General features: G+C 36.6%; 1 pseudogene; it reads left to right on the forward strand.

Annotated features, from left to right (window-relative positions):
* The first annotated feature begins 1,101 nt into the window (after positions 1 to 1,101).
* On the forward strand, positions 1,102 to 6,880 carry LOC120286944 (annotated as a pseudogene).
* The last annotated feature ends 775 nt before the right edge of the window (positions 6,881 to 7,655 follow it).

Here is a 7,655-nt window from a genome sequence, read left to right on the forward strand (position 1 = left end):
TCGTTTTTAAAATTGGAGACCCATTCGATTGCATTTCATCATAAATAGGAAGTTATAAAAAAAAAAAAATTGAAAAAAAAAACACAAGCAAAATAAGAAAAGAAAATTAGCAATAATTTGTGAAGTTGTGGTTATGAGTGAATTAAGTTAGCAAGAAAGCACAATGTTCTTTTATATGATTTGATTTCAACCGATTTTTATTTGAACGAGAAGTTAAAATTTTCGGTTCGATTTCTTCAATTTCTCTATTTCTAGAATAGAAATCTGTTTTAGAAATAGGGAAATCAAATTACGTTACCAAACGAATTTACATTCCAAACCTATTTATTAGAGCAGAAAAATGGAGAAAATCGAGAAATAGAAATTTTGTAAATGCGCACCTTTAGAGTCGCTAACTTTCCATGCGCGTGTGAAGGAGACAGGGAGGTCAGCCCTAGGTAAAAGAGAGAAATGTAAAGCAAATGTGGCTCCCGTCTTGTAAACAAGCTTTTTGGTCCTAAAAAAGACGCGCACCTTTCTCATCTCCAATGAGAATGTTAAAGCACGAAATGTTAAACTCCTTCCACTTTGCACTTTTGTTGAGGATAATCATGTCTGGTCCTTTTTCAATGTTAAATATTTGTAAACAATAAAAATATATTTTCGTTCATTCAATATTGCATTTTATCACTAGCTATAGAAGCATTCATCTTTAGGAAAATTATTTATTAAATCATTCACTTCTTACTAAATAAACACACATTAATAGTCATCTTATAAATTAATTTGTCAAATAATATGACATTTATCACTAGCTATGTAAATTAATGAGTTTGTTTAAGCATCGGATGTGATCCTTTCCTTTCCAGCTAAAGGTTCTTTCATTTTGTCAGCCAGTCGTGAGAGTCTTGGTCACAGTCAACGCTCGGGGTCTTCTTCTATATCTTTCCTTTAAGTCTTCGTGGCAAGAAACAAGCCTCGCTCTGTCTCCATTGATATTTCTTCCCTCGCATTATCTTCATCGCTAGAACCGCAGATCCAGATAAACCAGATAAAAAAAAGACGAGCCTCTTCGGCTTTGGAGACTTCAATTATTGAGCTCACGCTCTCCGGTCGCGCTGCTACCCAGCGAGAGCAGCAGGCTAGACACTCCTGTACTTGTTCCTACTTCATCGCTTTGAGAGCTGATCGTCCTTCGGAGGGTGAAGTTGGTGTCTTGCGCTTGAACTTTGCGTATTGGCTTTGTAAGTTTGTCAAATGCCCTCTTTTTCCGCTACTTCTGTGTGTAGATGCTTGTCTCGGCCGATGATTTCTGCAGTTAATACTCGTGTCCTTGCGTGTGACTTTGTTACGAGAACCAAGTACATGTATTTAACGGCATATAACGAGTGAACGGCATTTGTTATGAGAGCCAGGTACATGTATTTAACAGCATATAAGGACTGATCGGACCACAGGTTAACTTAGTTCCTCCGGCTGAGGACACTGCCGTAGTTAAATATACACTCTTGATTCATCTAAGGCTACGTTCGTTATTTCATAAAAAAGTGATTTGAATTTTTATTTTTTTTAAATGATTGCTTATATCATTTAGAAAAATTAATCAATAGAAAATGTTTTCATCATCACAATTTATGCATAACTTATTTTGTGGGTGATAAAAAGAATTTCCATTCATTTATTTTTGTATGTGATATTTGCGATTATTTTTCGAAAAATATTTTCCAAATTACTCATTTTGAAATGAATGCAGCTCTAGAGTTGTATCGAGTTGATATTTTTTCTATTTTAAGTTCCTAATCGAAAACTTTTAATGAAAATGTTTAAGATATACAAGAAACAAGAGCTTAGAAATTTAATACATCTAAAAATTAGAACGAGATTTAAATTAATATAAGTATGAGTATTTATGGATAAATTAATATCGTTTTTAGATATCATTTTTTCTAACATTTATTCTTAAAACGGCAGGACTATTCAAAATGAGGATCCACTTTTACCATCGCAAGCTAAAATATGCTTAAATGGAACTATAATACTTATAAAACACCGGAAAAAAAGATAATAAAAAAAACAACATAGTCTTTGTTAATTTAGGAAATTATTGAAAAAATTTATAATATCTAGCTATTAATGTAAATAAGAAAACTTATGAATAGTAATAAAAAAAAACTATTTTGACTAAGACCGGTTACTAAACTTTCTCGGATTTGTTCTGACAGGAAAAATAGATATGATTCAGTTGACGTTTTTTTTTTCTCATCACATGTTTAGTTCAGCAAAAGATGGTCCACAAAATTGCTTTACTATATAAAAATCCTAATTAAACATTTCCTGCCAGATTTACAATGTGAAATGGCCCGTAACGAAAGCGATGAAGTACCGATGCTGTCTGAAACGCACCAGCAATTATCAGATGATTATAACAGTTCTCAACCTCGGTCACGTATATCTAGGACCCGGAGTGTGTCAATTTCCATCCCTACGAGCTCCATGGAGTCATACGAGAGTATAACGAGTCGAGCAGGTTACACTGGACCTTTAAGGAGTGAAGGAGGCCACCTTTCTCGCTAACGAGTGGCCCGTTACGCAATCGCTTACCTGAAAGTACCTTCTGGCATAACCCCGGTGCGCCTGGAAGCACGGAGTGGAACAACAAATGAAAGAAAATTCCTTCTTTTAGCATAAAGGATCGTATTGACTCCGCAGATGACGACTATGGTGCTAAAAATGAGCATTACTGAGGTCCGGACGACTGGGGATGTGCAATGACCGTTACTGTACAACTTTGCCCCTCACATTGCAATAGAAGGCGCAACAAACAAGTTCTGAAAGTTCAAGTATAGCTGATACCCGGGTAAATGCCATAGTTGCAGAGCCTTTTGCTATGTTTGATAAGGTCCTGAGAATGAGATTCTCCATTTCTACCGAACGCTGGAAATTGTCGGTTTTAACTTTGGTCATTCTTAGAATAATGAAGGATCCACAAGTTTTATCTTCTCACTTTCTGATCACGGTCACCACTTCTTGGTTTGCAATTTTTCGATTTACTATAGTATTCTGCGGAGTACTCATCTGTTTGCGCTTTAAAGTCACCTTGTAGGTTCGCACAATCTTCTATTGGCTGGAAGTTCATAAAAAGCAATTTAATTTGGATTAAGGCCAAAGCAAAAGCTGCCTTAGATTTTCAATAAGTTGCTCGCAGTCCCATAACTCTACGATTATAATGTAGGTGATTACTCTATCTCTAAGCAATAAGCATAACTTTCTAGTTAGTGTGGGACTTGGAGTTCTGGTGACGATGGTATCAAAAGGTACAACAACGAAGATCTGAGATTGACTTCACCAGTACTTCAAAAGATGCTTTTGTTTTGAGCACATCTTATGCACCATGCCATATCCAGTAGGATGTCTGAATTTACTTCTTCAAAGTAAAGAAGCTTTGCTGCTTAACTTTCACTTGCAGTTTCACAAAGCTCTTTATGGGGATGCCAAAAGTTGGGCAAGGAGGTTCTTTACTTATGTCAGTGCCCACATTCCTGGCGTTATAAATCCTCATGCTCAAGCTGTCCAGCGGTGGAACAAATTTTTTGTCATTTCTTGTGTGGCGGTCCTCTTTATAGACCCATTGTTTTTGTTCTTGCAGTATGTACCAAAGGTATGGCTCAGCTGCAGCATTGTCAAGTTCACTACGGCTTGAAAATATATGTTGCTTGATGGTTAAGTTAATAACGTTCTTACTATATTTTTTTCCTCTCTAATTCCTAAATGGTTCCCAAAATGAAGTTGAAATTCTTCCCATTTTTTTCACCTGCTATAAATCACCTAGTTCTGGTTAGATTTATTCCACTACTTATCAAGTTTTTACTGCCCTGTTAATATCTGCAGATATTCTTCACTTTAGAGATTAAGCTTCTTAATCATGGTTTGATGCACATAGCCCAAGCTACAGCCGGTGGTGTTTGAGTTTATCCTTCTCTATAACTCATTGTTATGTTTATTTCCAATTCTCAAAAAATTTGACCTTGGTACAATAAGTTGAATCTCCTTTGGCCAAGGCTGATCTAATCAACTAAAGTGATCTCCTCTTGGCCATGATTTCTTCAAATATATTTTACCAAAGTCAACACCCTGTTTAGGTTGGCATCCGTTTGCATTAGCGAAGGAAATATAATATGCCTGAACCCCATTTTAAATACTTTTGATAAAATCCTGATCATATTCATTATCCAAATTGTGACTTTCTGCAAAAAAAAAAAAATGTCATTGATCATATGTCCCCTAAAATTTCTCGTTTATTTGCATTTTGGCTTTGTGCTTGTACTTTATTGCTCTTGTCACTTTTCTTTTGCAGATTCAAACAACCATCATAAGCTTTTCGGTTTGCACACAATTACATCCTTCACTTATCCATCCTTGATTGCAGGACTATGCGTGTCTAAAGTTAAACAGGCCCATGACAAAAACACTCGTTGTTTTCAGAAGCATGACGGACCTCATGTACCTATTGCACATTCTTCTGCAGGTAGGCTGCTTTTTACCAACTTGTTGGATTGTTTTCTTTTCTCGTTGGTGAATTAACAGTATCCTTTTATTGTCTTTCTTACTCTTTCATCCACTATAGATTTTTGTTTTTGTTCCCTGTAACAACTTTTGAATCCTTCAAGGGGGAAAATGTATTTATTCCGAGGAACATTCATGGTGTTATCTGAATGTTCTGCAGTTTTCAATTCGAGTACTCAAAAGTAATTTTTTATTCAACTGCATCCACTGCTGTACTCCCGTTAATCAGATACATACTGTAGTGTTGGACAAAGTGAATTGGAATGTTGTGTAGACAAAGTTGACAACGTATATTTGAACATGCATCCAGCCACAAACTTCTCGTACCAGCTTTTCAAAGTTCCTGTATTTGAGCATCTCCTTCTTAGAAAAAGCAACAAGTATTACCAGGAACTCACCTTGCAGGCATTCATCTTCTTATGCGTGAAAAACGAGCATAGAAAATAAGAGACAGGTGATCCTATCTGCTGTGCAAGTTTTAGGGTGATCTAAATATTTGCTATAGTTTTGCATTCAGATATAAATACTCAATTTTTTTCCGAATGGCTCGTTACACTTAATTTTTTAGACTTCATAAATTCAGAAATCTTCATGGCCATATTACCTAGAAAATTAGACTTTTTAGAAACCTTTTGTAGTGAAAGGCTTCTATCGGGGTGATTTCTCTTGATACCTTCTTAATGGAAACATGGTACTCATTTTTCTTAGAAAAAGATGAGTGATTCGATGTTGATTACAGCTAAAAGTCAACTAGATGGGATTTTTTACTTGGTGTATATATTTTAACTCTTGTAATATCAGAGTTTAACTTTTGGAAAGACTTACTGATCTTTCACTCAAAAGGCTGCATTGGAAGAGCTTCAGAACAGACTTCCATGAGACAGAAAGTTCTTGCCTCTCTCATTTGTCAATCGCTCTTTTACACAACCCAAATTTTACATCCCTTATTCAGCACTTTATTAACTTAACTAGCATAAATATGTCAGGTTGGTATTTTATTTGATGCTTAACTTCTATCGTACCTTTCTTCTTCAGGCAGTAACGAAATTTAAGGTGAAAGGTTGTCACGTTAGGAGCTTTTATGGCCACCTTTCACAGTCCTTGATGATTGCTTTCTTTGTCAAATTTTTGCAGTTTAGGTTGGCTTACGTAGCTCCTGAGACCAGAGTGGCTGGTGCTGGAGATTTAGTTGACCATCCAAAAAGAATCTTTCTCCATTATCTGCGAGGATATTTCTTGTTAGATCTTTTGGTTGCAGTTCCACTTCCACAAGTAAGTCCTTGTTTCTCTGATGCATTAACCTTAATTTGTTTCCCTATTACATTGATTTTTAAGATGCTTCAGCTATATGAATAATGTAGAAGTAGGTTTTTGTGGGTTGGCAGTGTGGAAACAAATTTGCATTGGATTAAATGTTCTGCAAGTCAATTTGTGCCATTACAATTCACTGGCTTATCACTGCAGTCTCAATTACCTTTAGATAATCTGGATGTTATTGCTTCTACTTATCAAAATAATCACATCGTTGTAAATGGGTTTTTACTGTCCCTTTCGAGATTTTCTAAGGACCTCTCCCCGATGCCTCCAGTCAGCTCTTTCTCCAGGACTGACTTGTAATACGTGTGTTTTATCATCCTGTATTTATATAACATACTGTGTGATGACCCCACCACATCTGGTGGGGTCTAAGAAATGTTCCACCGAGTGGACTATAATAGCTGTTAGTTTCATGTCTTGATATGACTACTCTCTTCTGATAATCAAATGCTTCCTTGACTGCTTGCAGATATTGATATTTTCTGCAAAAGAGTGCAATGACACTTTTACGCACAGGTGTTCTTATCCAGTACATTCCCAGATTATATCGAGTTTTGCCCTTACTTGTGGGTCAGTCTCCTACTGGCCTAACTTTGATTCAGCATGGGCAAATTTTGTCATCAATCTTATCATGTTTGTGTTGGCTGGCCATGTCGTTGGATCATGCTGGTACTTTCTTGGGCTACAGGTGGGTGGCATCATTTTTTTTTTCTCTACATAATTTGTTCTTATGTATTAGAACCCCAGAAGAATAAGGATAGTGTGTTGAACTCTTTGCTACTACACTCATTACCATCATGATGCCTCTTTGTTTAGCTGGTAATGCTAATTTCTTTTGCATTTTTGTTTGATTGTGGGAATATGTCCTTTCTGTAAGATGCTGATTGGGGTTGAACTCATTCAGGACCTGTTTCAGGTTGTGCTTTTTGCACTTAACAACAAGCTAAGCCCACGTCTGTGGTTTGAGTTCTCTAATCATGTTCTTGTCAAATTTTGTGTCTTTACTAGCCCTTTCAGATGAATCATCCCATGTGGTCTTGGAGTGATATAGGACATGATACTAGTGTCTCAGATCCACATCATGCTGAGGCTGAAGCCTCTGGAATATCACATCAAAATTCATATGTGTCATGCACTTTACTGGAAGCACAGTATGCCATCTCAAAGCAAAGTTATGTCCATATAAGGATGGTTTTATCGATGTGCTAAGTTTGAAGTCAAGTTTTTGAATCAAATTTATTCACATTAATATGTCATAGATCAACACCGCATGGTTGTGGGACTGCAAGGATTATTTCACTACAATGTCTAATCGCATGTTATTTTATGTACTGGTTGGCCTGTAGTGATCCTTTATCACGGAGCTCATGTTGGCACACGTACTTCTTTTTATATGACCCACGGTCCTTATACCATACATCTTTATGCTTTTCTGGGATTTTGAAACTAAACACATAAGAATGGGTTCTTCATCTCAGCTCTTCTGTTAAAATGCTGGTAAAGTAGCTCCAAAACTTAGTGACTGAATGAGAGATTTTTCCAGCAAAGCAATTCTTTCTTCGTCTAATCTCACTCTCCATCATGCCAGAGGTTGTCAATGTCTTCTGAAGCATGCAAACCAGCCGGCCTGTGTAGCTTTATGGATTGTGGAGATGGATCCCCAAGATGTACTAACTGTACAACAAATCGAATGCTGCTCCTTGTTTTAACTCCACTGATTTTGGCTATGGAATTTATCAAAACGCTGGTAATCTTACAAAGAGGCAAACGTGGTCACGAGATATGTGTTTCGTTGT

The sequence above is a fragment of the Eucalyptus grandis genome, chromosome 8, assembly GCF_016545825.1.
Source record: "Eucalyptus grandis isolate ANBG69807.140 chromosome 8, ASM1654582v1, whole genome shotgun sequence".
NCBI lineage: Eukaryota > Viridiplantae > Streptophyta > Magnoliopsida > Myrtales > Myrtaceae > Eucalyptus > Eucalyptus grandis.